Source organism: Capsicum annuum, chromosome 7 (assembly GCF_002878395.1).
Source record: "Capsicum annuum cultivar UCD-10X-F1 chromosome 7, UCD10Xv1.1, whole genome shotgun sequence".
Taxonomy (NCBI): domain Eukaryota; kingdom Viridiplantae; phylum Streptophyta; class Magnoliopsida; order Solanales; family Solanaceae; genus Capsicum; species Capsicum annuum.
The window spans coordinates 111,559,130-111,568,997 of NC_061117.1; positions in this window are offsets into that span (position 1 = coordinate 111,559,130).

Genomic DNA, 9,868 nt, shown 5'->3' on the forward strand with positions numbered 1-9,868 from the left:
AAGAGCATCAACAACTATGTTAACTTTACCTGGGTGGTAGTGAAGACTCATGTCATAGTCCTTCAGCAACTTTAGCCACCTTCTTTACCTTAGATTAAGCTCCTTTCAGGTAAATACATACTACAGGCTCTTAGATCAAAAAAGATATCAACATGCACTCTATATATATAGTGATAATATATTTTCAATGCGAAAACCACAGCTAACAATTCTAAGTCATGAGTTGAATAGTTTCTCTCATAGACCTTCAACTATCTAGATGCATAAGCAACCACCTTACCATGCTGCATCAACACAGCCCAAGACAACCCAAGATGCATCACAATAAACCACTAAAACCCTCGGTACCTCAGGTAGAGTGAAGACTGAAGTTGAAGTCAACTTATATTTTTAGCTTCTCAAAGTTACCCTCGCAAGCATCAGACCACAAGAACTTTATTTTCTTATGAGTTAATTTGGTTAATAGAGAAGCAATAAAGGGAAAGCTCTCCGCAAACCTCTTATAATAACCAGCTAAGCCTATGAAACTCTAAATATTAGTTGGAGTCGTGGGTCTAGGCCACTTCTTAACCACAACAACTTTCTAAGGATCCACCATAATCCCTTCACTAGACACGACATAACCCAGAAAAGTTATGGCATTCAACCAGAATTCATACTTGGAGAACTTAACATACAACTTATAATCATTCAAGGTCTATAATACAAAGCAGAGGTGACCAACATGATCCTTCTCATTCTTAGAGTACACTAAGATGTCATCAATGAAGACAAGGATGAACAAATCCAGAAATTGATGAAAGAGCCTATTCATCAAATCCATGAATGCCACGGGGGCATTGGTCAAACCAAACAACATTACTAGGAACTCAAAAAGCCCATATTGGGTATGGAAAGCTGTCTTAGTGATATCCACTTCCCTAATATTTGACTGATGATACCCAAAACAAAGGTCAGTCTTAGAGAAGAATTTGGCCTCCTGAAGCTGATCAAAGAGATGACAAATCCTCGGAAGGGGAAACTTATTCTTTGTCATCACCTTGTTCAATTGCCAGTAATCAATACACATCTAAAGAAAACCATCCTTCTTATGCATGAACAACACTGGTGCACCCCATGGGGATATACTGGGATGAATGAAACCCTTGTCTAAGAGATCCTTCAATTGCTTTTTAAGCTCATTCAGCTTAACTGGAGCCATTCTATACGGGGGAATAGAAATTGGATGAGTGTCCAAAATAAAATCAATACCAAAATCAATATCCCTATCAGGAGGAACACTAGAAAGGTCAAGAAAAGACCTCTGGAAACTCACTTACTATAGAAACAGAATGCAAAGTGGGACCTATTAAGGTAGAATCTTTAACCCAGACCAGATGATAGAGACAACCTTTGGAAATTAACTTCTGGCTCTAAGATATGATATGAACTTCACCTTAGGATCTAGGGAACCACCCTTCCACTCAATAATTGACTCATTAGGGAACTTAAAAATGGCCTTATGAGTTCGGTAATCTAAGGAAGCATAGGATAAACGCATCTAGTCCATTCCTAAAATAATATCAAAATCAACCATATCTAACTCTATCAAGTCCACTAGAGTTTCTCTACTACCAAAAGATACCACATACCCTCTATAGACTCTTCTGATAACCAGAGAGTCTCCTTCTAGGGTAGAAACAAAAAAAGGGTTTAACAAACATTTAGGACCAAAACTAAAATACACAGCCACAAATGGGGTCACATAAGAAAAAGAGGACCCCGAATCAAGTAAACAATACACATCACAGGAAAAGAGTTTTAACATACCAGTAACAACATCTAGAGATTACTCAGACTCCTGAAAGGTAGTGTGAGTATAAAGGCAGTTCCAAACATTATTAGAGCCATAGGTAGAACCTTTTGGTGGAAAAGATGTTGAAGAGGCAATAGGAATTCTATTTGTCCTAGAAACAACTCCAAAGGGACAATCCTGCTGCATATGACCAATCTAACCATATATAAAACATTGATTCCTCCCCTTCTCATACTAACCACAATGATGCTGACCACAAAATCTACAAAGAGGCTAGGATGGTGTGGATTAGGCCCCACTAGCCTGAGAATGGGCACCCTATGCTCTAGATATATCACCACCCTGAAAACATCTGTGTCCCAATGACTTTGGGTAGGGAGCACTATCTTTTGAATAAGATTTAGGACTATCCCAACTCTTCTTCTTTGGACACATCCCTCTCTTCTATTGGCCTCCACTATATTCTAAAAATCAAGACCTCTTACTCTGCCTCTCCCCAATCTCAGTTTGTTTTTTCTCCTATTCGATCTATTGCATTTACACAACCAAACTGGAGATGTCCATGTCCATGATTAAAAAGGCAACCTTACTCTCAAGAACCAACTCATGAGACAATCCTAAAGCAAATTTTCTTATTTGGGCCCATATATTAGATACTAATTTAGGAGCACACCAAGATAATTGATGGAATTTCAAAGCATACTCCTTGACCTCTATTCTCTCTTGCTTTAAGTTAACAAATTCTTCTTCTTTAGCTTCCCTCCAATCTTGAGGAAAGATATGGTCTAGAAATGCACTAGAAAAATCATCCCACAAGTCAAAACTAGCATCCTCACCTCTTAACTATTCCTACTTTTTGTAACACTAGTACGCCATATCCTTCAATTAGTAAGCATCAAACTCAACACCATCAACCTTTGAAGAATGCATAACCCGAAAGATCTTCTCTATCTCATCAATAAAGCTTTGAGGATCCTCCTCAACCTTTGTACTAGTAAATATCGGAGTATGTAACATCATAAATTTGCCAACTCTAGTGACCTCCGACTAACCCATAGTAGCACTAGCAGAACCAGACTATTACGACTAAGACATCACCAACTGATTCAACAGGGTAATAAAGCAATGAAACTCAGCATTAGTAACCTCCCCGGAGGCGACTAAGTATAAGTGTCACCCTTAGGAGTAGGATTAGTAGGGATAGATGGAACCCTATGAGGACAGTCAAATGCAGTGACCCTTGATTGGGTGTTGACCTCAGACGCTGGATGAACCCCATCTACATTATCCACAGATAGGACAAAAGAGTTTACATGAACATTAGATCTTCTTAGAGGCATGTTCTAAAAGACAAGCAAATGGAAATCATAACAATCCAAGACCTTAGACTCTATAGCCCAAAAATAAAACAACAAGAAAGGGAAACATTCCTAAATATCTCATTGCCTCTCTCTTATAAGTGTAGTGCACTACATACCTATAAAAGAGACTCTAATTGACACGGCATCATAGACACCCAATTGACCATGAACCTAGGCTTTGATACTAACTTTTTCAAGATGCAAACTAGGACCTGGCCATGATATGTACCTTAAGTCCTACGTGGATCAAAGATCACCCACTTCACCTAACCTAACCAACATATCAACCACAAGTGTCGTATAAATTCTGAACATATAATAAGATAGAGCAATATAAGACTAACAATAGTTCAAGAAATGTCTAAACCATTAATCACCACCACACACTAAACCATCACACCTAAGTCCACAATAATCCATAAAGCCTCTACAATCTAAAGTTAATAAATATCTAGACATGCCCCCGACAATACCCAAAATCTAAGTCAAATAAATGACATAGAGTAAAAAAACCATGAAATAAGTGCCTTCCGAATGGAATCTCACTATGTCAATTTCAACTCATGAGCCACTCAAACACCTGGTCACTATAGGAAAAAAAGAAGAAGCTTTTGTCCCTATATCGCGTAGGGATAAAGCATTCGGAGATGGTTAACTCTTGAAGTGCTAGCATGTAACTTAAGGATAGAGAAATAATAAAATGCAAGAAATAAAACCATGTGAAAGCATCATATGCAATCACATATATACATACACAACTATATCATGTCGGGATAGAAAACAAGGCTTAACATAAACTTTGAAACCATTAACCTAGGTTGTGTAGCATAAACATTATAAAACAAGGCACCCACGAGCTATATAGGTCCAGCCCTTCCCTAACAGGAAGGGTCCAGTGCGCGTAGCTTCATAAACTAGAGAATATCCATATCCGTGTATGCATTACAGGGGATACAAACCTCCTGATGTAATCAAGGTGATGTATCACCTATGTATACAATATGGGTAACTCAAACCTTCTATTTATATATTCATTTAGGGGACTCAAACCTCTCGATCGTATAGCCACCCATACCGTCTAGAGCGGTTTCCAATGTTAGTCCTTTGAACTCTACTTTCACAGATGGCTATACATCCTACTTTAAATCCCAATTAAAATATCCTTTACATATACACATAATAATTAGTCCAATTACTTACCCAAGTCATCCCATTGGTATCGTCATACAAACCCTACTTGTAAGCGTATAATATGCCATAACAACTATCATTCAATATTGAGACTCAAACCCATTGTCTATACCAAACATTAATTCAATTTAACATTTAGGTACTTGAACCCATTTATCCATTTAAACTACCAAGGTTTCAATTCACATCAACTTATGGCCAACAAAGCCTTTATGAAACCATTTACCAACCATTTATAATATTAGGTCAATGCCTTAGTTCAAATCACAATTCAATTAAATTTGTCATCATAAATACCTTTACAAAGCCATTCATCCTTCATTAACATTCTTATACTAAGCGTTAGTTCAAAACACTACTCATCATATGATAATTTTTTTCATAGATATTTTTATAAATAGGTTAAAAGCATACCATTTCAAGTCAAAATCCATCAAGTTAGGGTTAACCATGACCCATTTATTAAACCACAATTTCCATGAACCAACATGTGCAATACCATCATCAAAACATGTATAAACATTAGTTAAATCATGAGAGAACAATGCTCAACATTAGACATTCAAATCCTCAACCATGGATTTTAAAAACAACATTATGATTCAAGAACAATGTTCAAAACATATGATTTTTATGAACTAAAGATGAAGGGAGAGTCATACTCCTGAGTTACAAAAATTCACAGAGAAATTGATATTGGGTGATTTATGCACTCTAGTGTTACTGTTCTAGCTTATTTTGCTTTGTTTTTAGGATAACTTGAGTGATTAAGGTGTTAATATTGATATAAATAATCATATAAGTGATAAAGTGTGTGATTACGATGTGCAAAGTATATTCCAAACAAGTTTGGGTTTAATTGGATCACTTAGAGTTCAATTGATGAAACTAGTGTTACTAAATTAAGCTAGGTTCTTATCTAGTCTCTTTCGTTGGATTTTATTGTGTATAATGTGTTGTAAATGGTTTAATGGTGTAATTATATGTATAACAACTTGTTGGTAGTATGAGAAGTTCAAGTGAGTCAAGTATAGAGTCGAAACATAAAGTGGAAGATCATGGAGATCAGCCTAGTCTAAGCTCTTGTTTTTGATTCGTTGTGATGGATGTTGTGTTGTTTGAACCTCTAATTCGTACGGTGTGATCTTGTAGGAACTTTTGTGATCTATTTATGATGATATATAGATGAATTGGAGTCTATAAAACCAAGGTAAATACACCACAATGTCAAGGATGAATGGAGGAACGTCCAACACTTAACCAATTTTTGAGAAGAAATTCAAGAGAGGTTTCGCGATAGGGGCGCGTAGCGATCCCCATTTGACTAAAGTAAGACTTATGTAGTGAACCCTACTTGACCAAAAAAATCCTCACGTCATGACCCATAGTCAATTCAAGCCATCCTCGCATCGCGACCCCCCTCCAAACATGGCAAAAGTTGTATGTTGAATCCTATACGGCTTGGGCTTAGTTGTCTACTATAAATACATCTTTGTACATATTTTTATTCATATTTGGATGTATTAGAACATCAAGGAGGCCGAACTTCCTTACTTAGGTTTTTATCATCTTAATTTAGTTCATACATGTTCTTAGTCGTTAATTACAAACAAGTGATTACGATTATGACTATGTGTGGCTAAACTCCCTCTTTCCAGGTTTGAAGCCGAATACATGAGTACAATGGTTTTGATATTAGTTCATTTATTTTCTTATCATTTTTGGTTGTGTTTTCAATCTTATTGTAACTATTTTGATGCTTGATCACCCTTAGAATACACCTATTGTCAATCTTGTGAACTCGCGAGAGGGAATTGGGAGATAGATTATGGGATTGGACAATGTATGGTATGTAGTCTTTTATGAAATAAGGAATATGGATTAGTGTCTAGGATAGGGATGTACGTATATTCCTTACTTAATTAAAATGTAGGATGATATCTTAAAGAACTTAATTGGATTATTACATCCCCGCTCAATAATGTAGGTGCAATATCCATATTAGGTAATTGGTTAGAGGCCGAGAGACCATGATCATGTGATGAAACCTACGAATATACAACCAAGATTAGTGAATTGATGAATGAAAGTCAATAACATAGTACAATTGTTCAAAGTGCTTTAACCCTGGGTTTTACTCCTATTGATTGTCCAAGATCTTTACTTTACGCACTATTTACTTTACTTGCAATTTATAAACTCAAATCTCTATTTTGGTTACGTTTGGACCAGTTAAATCTAAATTGTGAACTGAAATCGAACTGTCATTTATTAGGCCACTTTACTACTTGATAAGACCACGTACACTTTCGTGTGTACTTGGGTGCTATCAAGTTTTTAGCATCATTGTCGGGGACTTGTTATTTGGTAACTATTTATTTTAGTTTTACTTTTATAATTATTTGGTGTTTTTACACTTGGTCTTGGTTTTTTGATTGCAGGAAACAGGTTACAAAAGCTGGAAAGGGATCAGGGCTTGGTTGAACCAAGCATTGAACCTGAGTAAATTTTTCATCAAAGAAGGAGAGAAGCACACCTTCTCCCTCAAATTCTGCAAATCCAAGAAAACTAAGAGAATCCTGCTATAATAGTTCAGAAACAACAGACACACAAGATGGTTTGAGAAGTGGCAGTCCTACTTCCGATGAACTTAACTTCCCCAATTCAAATACCAGCTGTTAGGGGGAATTTCAAGTTAAAGCACAACATGGTGCAGCTTTTAATCAACAGTGGATAATTTACAGGGCTTTCACACAAGAATCCATAAGTCCAATTACAGACTTTCATTGAGCTTAGCCAGAAAGTTCCTCATCTAATTCTTTTCATCAGGCAACACTGCGAGACTATACAGTGAAATAGTGAGCTTCAAATAGAAGCCTGGTGAAAATCTATATCATGCTTGGGAATTCTTCAAGGCCCTTCTTCGGGATTGTCCAGACCATTTATAGTTTAATGAGGTACTTGTTCATACTTTTGTAGAAGCTCTTGATCACAATACGAAGATTTTTCTAGATTCAGCCGTAGGTGGTCAAGGGCTGGAGTTGACTTATCATAAGTTGTACACATTGTTGAACCACATAACATAAGGAAATCCAAAGTGGTATTTAGATTCAAGAAGTTCCACAAAAAGAATTGCAGGTGTATTAGAGGTATACCAGTTTACTACCTTATCAGCTTAGGTTACGGCATTGCAGAATATGATAAACACTCAGTTTAGCAGGCTGAAATTGGGAGCTCCAAAACCTGCAGCCACAGTCAATGCCATCCAATAAACTGTAGTTGGTATGAAGTTTTCAATAATAGTGGTCACGTAGTAGCTATGTGTGCATCCAATCCATAATCAGTGGTGTATGTAGGTAATGCTCAAAGGCCAAATTATGATAATGCCTATAATATGAAGTGGCAGACTCAGCCTTGGAATGTGCAACACCAACAAATTCGGCAATTATAGGCATAAGGGAGTCAGTCAACTAGAAACATAGAAGAGATGTTGAAGCACCTTCTATCTAGTCAGACGCAATTGGCTACAGACATGAAATATTTGCAAGCATCTCAGAGAAGCTTAGAGATTCAAGTGGGGCAACCGCAGCAAGCATGGAATATTAGGCCCCAATGTGGGTTGCCAAAAGATACTGAAATCCAAAGAAGGTAATCGCAATCACCTTGAGGAGTGGTAAAAAGCTTCAAGGAGAACCTTTAAAGGCAACTAAGTAGGTAGATACTAATGTGGTAAGCCAACAGGTTCCTGAAGAAGTTGCTGAAAAATTAAAGAAGTCTGAGCACTTGAAAGAAAAAGTTTTTGCAGAAGAAGTAAAGAAGACACCGCCACTACCATTTCATCAAATGCAAATTAAAGTGAAGGGGGACGCAATGTTCAAAAATTTCTTTGATACATTCAGTGAGCTTCACATTAACTTACCTTTTTTATATGTTTTGCAGGGTATGCCTAAGTATGCAAAGTACTTGCGGGATGTGGTTGCAAATAAGATAAAATTTTAGGATATGAGGGTAATAACACTCACTGAAGAGTGTGGTGTTGTAATGACACAGAAAATCCCCAAGAAATTGAGAGATCTAGGGAAGTTTACTCTCCTTCCCAATTGGGAGTAAAGTGGTCCACACCTTGAATGACTTAGGGGATAGCATAAATTTTATGCCCCTATCTCTATTTGAAATATTAGGCTTGGGAAATCCTAAATCGACTAAGGTGGTTTTACAGCTGGTAGACGAATCCATGGCACATCTGAAAGGAATTATTAAGGATGTCCTCATAAAGGTTGATAAATTTGGTATTTTGACTAACTTCATTATTCTTGATTTTGAGGCAGACGAACAGGTACCAATCATCTTGGGGTGTCCATTCTTAGAAACTAGAGGAGCGTTGATTGATGTTAGAGAAGGCATACACAAAATGAGGGTAGAGGATGAAGAGGTGTTATATGATGTCTACAAAGCACCCATACTAACATCCCAATATAATGATTTGTGTATGATCAATATGATTGGGGGATGAGTGTGTGGTGTTTATCCCACCAAAGACCTCTTTTGACTACCTGATTGAGCAGCCAAAGCTTCTACCGCCTAAGCCTAATTTGATGCTAATTGATGAGCCTGAAAAGGCTAAAGTTGAAAAAATTATTGCTCTTGAGAATTCACACCCAAGAGGGGTAAATAGAATAAGGAGATGGAGACCAAGCATGAGAAAGAGAAGAAAAGAGAACGACTAAGGCGTTAGTTGGGTCGTGCCCCGATACTAAATTAGGCGTTACTTGGGAGGCAACCCAAGTTAAGTAGGTATGTATTATTTTTCAATTTTTAGTTTTTATTTCACATAGTTTTTTTTTTTGATTGATTCGCAGGTTATTGGAAAGTCTGAGTATCAAAAACCAGAGCTAAGGAGCATGGCAAAGAATGAGTATGGGGTCCCTGGATCCTCTTGATATTTAATAGATGCTACTAGCTAGGCTTAGAGGCCTCAGGGAGTATTCTATATCTTACTTTAAAGTTCACTTTAGGGACAAAGTAGATGTTTAAGTGTGGGGTGGGAAATTCCAAATTTTAGGCTCAATTTAAATAAAAGAGATTTTGATCCTTGAGCCTGTAGATGACCACCTTGAGGAAACCCTAGCCCAATCTCCTTAAGAGGTTTCTAGAGAGTTTTAAGAATGTTTTTTTATCTTTCCAAGTGAAGAATAATGGACCAAATAGTGTTACAAGACGTGGGGTATTAAGGGCTTGGGGTAGGAAATGTCTAAAATACCCTCGCTTAAAATCTGTAAAAGACTCATAGGAGGGTACGGTTTGACCCCTCTACTCGTACCCATATCATATGAGTGGTAACTTCACTTGTATCTTGATCATAAAGTTGGACACCCCATTCTTCCCAACATACGACTTCATAACCTAACTAGTACACTAACTATATGACTAGTACCCTTCAAGTCGTACCCTAAGCATAAAGTCAAGGCTAGATACTAAACAATATATGGTTTGGCACTATACTTCTCATTTCATGTACATA